The sequence below is a fragment of the Tenrec ecaudatus genome, chromosome X (genome assembly GCF_050624435.1).
Source record: "Tenrec ecaudatus isolate mTenEca1 chromosome X, mTenEca1.hap1, whole genome shotgun sequence".
In the NCBI taxonomy this organism is placed as follows: Eukaryota; Metazoa; Chordata; class Mammalia; order Afrosoricida; family Tenrecidae; genus Tenrec; species Tenrec ecaudatus.
The window spans coordinates 99,003,739-99,009,078 of record NC_134548.1 but is presented as its reverse complement, the minus strand read 5'-3'; the positions used below and the strand labels follow the sequence as shown (position 1 = coordinate 99,009,078).

The window sequence follows — 5,340 nt, the reverse complement described above, 5'->3', positions numbered from 1 at the left end:
TACCAGTGTAATTCCTCTGGTCTAGCCAGATTTGTAAGGTAAAATTGGGATCATGATAGTGGAGGGAGGCAGCATTTAAAAACTAGAGGAAAGTTACATGTTTCATCATTAGTACACTGCACCCTGACTGGCTCGTCTCCTCCCCATGACCCTTCTGTAAATGGATGTCCAGTTCCCTACAGATGGGCTTTGAGTGCCCAATCTACACACCCGCTCATTCACAATGATATGATTTTTGTTCTTTGATGTCTGATACCTGATCCCTTCGACACCTTGTGATCACACAAGCTGGTGTGCTTCTTCCAGGTAGGCTTTGTTCCAGATGGCCACTTGTCTACCTTCAAGCCTTTAAGACCACAGACACTATATCTTTTGATAGCCGGACACCATCAGCTTTCTTAGCCACGTTTGCTTATGCACACATATCTCTTTAGTGATCGTGTTGACAAGGTGAGCATCATGGAATTCCAATTTAATAAAATAAAGTGTTCTTGCATTGAGGGAGTACTTGAGTGAAGGCCCAATGTACATCTGCTACCTTAATACTAAACCTATAAATATATGCACATAGATCTATTTCCCCATCGTCACATATAAATGTTTACATATGTACATGCTTGTATTTAGACCTCTAAAAATGCCCTTTGCCTCTTAGTTCTTTCTTCTATTTCTTTTTTCTTTCCTCTTTTTCTTTTTTTCTTGCTCTTTCCACTATCATTCTCAGCCTTCATTTGGGTTTCATTAATTCTTTTTGGTTACATTGCCCTTGATCAATCTTTTTTTTTTTGCCCTTGATCAAACTTTACCAGGCCTCTTACACCCTCCTTGCCACTGATTTCGAATCACTTGTTGTTTCTTTGTCCCTGGGTTGGTTAACACCGCTTCTTTCCCCCACCCCCCCCTCCCATGTCCCACCAAAACTGTCGGTCCCATTATAGCAATACTATTTAACTTGACCCCATTTATAAGCCAACTAAGAGGAAATATATTTAAATGTTTCCTTAAATTATTGAAGCTACATAGTTCAAGAAATGCCCACTTAAAGAAATAAGGAAAATGGAAAGATGGAGAGGAATAAGAAAGAAAGGAAAGGAGAAAAGTTAGGAGGAATAAAAGATTGAAGAAGCCAGGCAGACATACAAATAGCACAGTACTATTGAAATGAGAACTGAATTTTTTTCTTATCATTTGCTTTTGGCAATGTAGAGATAAAACATCTGAATATGATGCTTGTATTATTTTGGTCTTCTGAAATAAAAATACTTTTGTCATTCTTATTTTTACAACTTTTACATAATTATTGTATATTATAATCATTTGTAATTTTGTGAACTGATTTTGGCCACTCACTCATCAACTCTTTCAATAAATTCACTGATTACAGGTTCAATTTAAGACATTTCAAGAAAGAGCATGGACTCAGCACAGTTGTAACTGAAAGTTCATATTTTTTAAAAATAGAGTAGCGGAACCATTAACCAAATATATCATGTTTTTCAATAGGATAGGGAAATGAATTTTGGGGCTTGTTAGCTAATTAGCAAATGCTTTAAGGTAGGAACATTTTCTTAAAGATATTTACAAGGAATTATTTAAAATAAAAATTAACTGAAAAAAAGTATAATAAAGGAGCTGCCCAAACGAAGCCATAGCATTATATTTACTTATATATTGCAAAAATGAATTCCACCAAACATCTCTTGTCATATTGAAGGCAAAAAAATTAAAGTGACTTTACTTTACTATTTATTCTTGCTGTCAGAATACTATATTATATAACCTCTCTGTTAGAAAGGTGTTATACCAAATTTTGAAGAAACTAACAATAGAAAACTATAATCACTGTGTATAGAACAAGGCTTTATTCACATAAAGAAGAAGAAGATCAGGATCAGCTTCACCTATGGACACTGATGTTCCATGGTCAGCACGTCCTGCCTGATGGCTGGCAGAGTGCAGATGTTTCTTGCGCATCACTTCTTTCTGTGATCAAAGGACAGATCTCCTTCCTTCAAAGGAGAGACCTCATTACTTCTCTACCAGGAATAGATACAGAAATGGTGTTGGCCAGGTGCTTTATGGTGACTATTTATAAACAAGAGACAGAGACAAAGAAAGACCAAAGCTTCTCTGATAGGAAGGAAGTGAGGGAGAAAGAGAGAGTTAAATTCTGGCAACTTCTCAGAGAATATTTTGGGTGTAAGGTCTCTGCTTAGGCAGCCCTGATGGGAAATTTAGAGAATGACAGTGCTTTCAATATAATGATCTATGTTAAATATCCAGTTATTATTTTAATTAATTCTACCCATAATTAACTGGCTTCATAAAATGTCAATTTTTACTTCACATCAGGTTGCTGAGGATTAGTCATTTAAATTGTGTAGCCACTTCTCTCACTAGACTTTTCAGGTAATAAAAGTTTAGAAACAATCCCTACCCACAGGTAGTTTATAATACACAAGGGTGCTTTATCTCAATCCTGAACACAGAGCTTGTAGAATCCAGATAAACTTTAGTTGGAAATGCAATTTTAGCTCACAGCTATTCATTATTGTGTGTATTATACAAGTATGCTTTGGCCACAGATGTCTCCTAGTTTTAAGCATGTCCTATTGAATTTTGAGGGCTATAGATTGGATTGTCTAATCATAAAAGTGAAATTCTAACTTTTGATACTTGTTAGGGGAAATAGGTTTTTCTGTTGTTTTTAAGTTGAATGAGGTCATACTGTAGCAAAATGGGTCCTAATCTTAGTACCTTTATGAGCAGAGTCTTATAAATCAGGAGAACAGACATGAACAAAATCCACGTGGAAGATACAGCTACAACACCTAAACAAACAAACAAACAAATAAGAAATGCTAGCGGTTACCAGAAACTAGGAGAGAGGTATGGGACAATTTCTGTTAAAGTTCTAAGAAAAAATTCTGAGGACTTTGATTTGGACGTCAAGGGTCCAGAACTGTGAGGAACTAAAAACCCACTTTGGGATGTTTTTATGTTAGGCCTAGGAAGGTGATAAACTGAGTTTACCAAAGACATTTTTCTAATATGCTCCTTCCATTTTATACCTGTTGACAACTATATTTCTTTTTGTTGTAACAACGTTATTGAGATATATTTTACATGTCACAAAATTCAAACTTTTAAATGTACTATTCAATTGTTTTCAGTATATTCACATTTTATATCTGTAATCAGTTAAAGAGCACTTCCATTAAACCCAAAAGAAATTCCATACCTATCAGTAGTCACTCACTTTCCCTAGAAATCACTAATGTACTTTCTTTATCTATAGATTTTCCCATAGTTGCTATAGTTGGCTTCCCTGTGAATGGAATCGCACAATATGTAGCCTTTTATATCACACTTCTTTGAGTTAATATAATTTTTTGAGGGAATGTAGCATGTATAAGTACTGACTTTTTACTGCTAAAAATATATTTTATGACTAGCAACCTTTTGTTTATCTATTTATCATTGTTGTGTATTTGTCTTATTTTCATTATTATGAATATGAAAATCCATATACAAAAACATATGTAAATTTTCATAAAAGCATTATTCAACTTTATTCTGAAAATGAGAAGTGTGTGTCCTCCCACTTTAATTAACTTTTCAAAACTGTTTTAGCTATTTTTGGTCATTTACTTTTCCTATGAATTTTGGATCAGTTTGTTAATTTCTGAAAAAAAGGCATTAGAATTTTGATAGAGAATTCATTAAATATGTAGATCAATTTGGGGAGTGTGGTAATCTGAACAATATCTAGTCCTAAAAAATGAACATAGGATACTTTTCCATTAATTAATTTCATCATATGTTATGATTTTCAGAACACAAAATTTGTATTTACGTTCTTAAATTTGTTTCTATCTATTCCATTTTGATGCTACTATAAATGGAAGTGTTTTCTTATTTAAGTGTTTTTACTGGTGCATAAAAATTAAATTTTATTTTGTATATTGGTCTTGTATTTTGCAATCTTGCTGAATTAATTTATTGTTTCAATAATTTATTTGGGGGAATTCCTTTTTATTTTCTATCAGATGATACCATCTGCATGAAGAATGTTCTATGTGCACTGGAAAAAACTATATCGTGTTGCTGTTATTGAGTGTAGTGCTCTGTACATAACTAAAAGGTCAAATTAATTAATTGTGTTGATGCGTCATTTACTTCTGCTCTAATCAATAGTATTTATCATATTCAGGTGTCTAATTTCATTCTAATTGTTGGAGGTGTTGGTTTAAGGTGTGGATTTTGGTACTTTCTTATTCTTTTAATGTGTTCCATTAAAAGAAATTGATTGCCCTCTGATTGGTTCCAAATAATTGGGTTTATTGTTTTTTTCATTCTTTCTTGTTTCAATGAATGTTTAAAATTCACTGATTAGTTCTACAACTGCTCAGTAATTTTTAAGCCAAGCATTATTCAATTTTGATATATGAGATTTTTTTGAGCTAATGAAATTTTATTGTTCTAAATGTACAGTTGGTTGGATCTGCTCACGCATCTTCACCGGCTGCTGGGGCGTCTCCACCCTTGGTGTTCCTGGTGTAAATGACTTGAGCTCTGTGCTTGGAAACCAGCTTGATAAGTCCTTTACTCAGCAGCTCCTGGAGGGGGGCCCTGGCCAGGGAACCGCGAATATTCAGTCTCTCTGAGACAACAGCTGGGGTGATCAGCTTATAGTTGGGAACTTCTTTACAGAGCTTGTCATAGGTGGCTTTGTCAAACAAGACCAGGTTATTGAGCTTGTCCCGAACTTTGCCTTTGGACCACTTCTTCTTTTTGGCCTTGCCCCCAGATTTGTTCACTGGGTCTTTGTCCTTCCCGGCATCCTTCTTCTTCTTGTCGTCCTTGGGCGGCATCACGAAGCTCGAGAGCAGCTACCACCCTATATGAGGTTTTTTTCTCTTGATCTTCCTATTGTTCATTTTATAGCCTTGTGGTCTGAGAGGACAGTTTGTAATATCTCAAATGTCTTTCAATTTATTAAAGCTTTTTGCTTTATGGCCTCACATATGGTTTATTCTGGAGAAGTTTCCATTAGCACTGTAAAAGAATGTATATTGTGTCAAGTGTTCTGTATTTGTCTAAGAAGTCATGATGTTGAATTGTGTTTAATTTTTTTGCATCTTTATTGTGTTGCTTTCTAGTTCTGTATTTCATCATGTGTGATGTATTGCAATCTCCTAATATTAGTGCAATGGTGTCCTTTTCTGACTTCAACTTTAAGAGTTTAATGAATGTATTTTAAGGTGTTTCAGATAATCTATAATACATATTATGGGCATAATTCATCACCTGACCCTATAATCAGAATATCTCTTGATC

At 34.5% G+C, this 5,340-nt stretch overlaps 1 pseudogene; it reads right to left on the bottom strand.

Annotated features, from left to right (window-relative positions):
* Window positions 1-4,453: 4,453 nt before the first annotated feature.
* On the bottom strand, window positions 4,454-4,894 carry LOC142433954 (small ribosomal subunit protein eS25 pseudogene; annotated as a pseudogene).
* Between the last annotated feature and the right edge of the window lie 446 nt (window positions 4,895-5,340).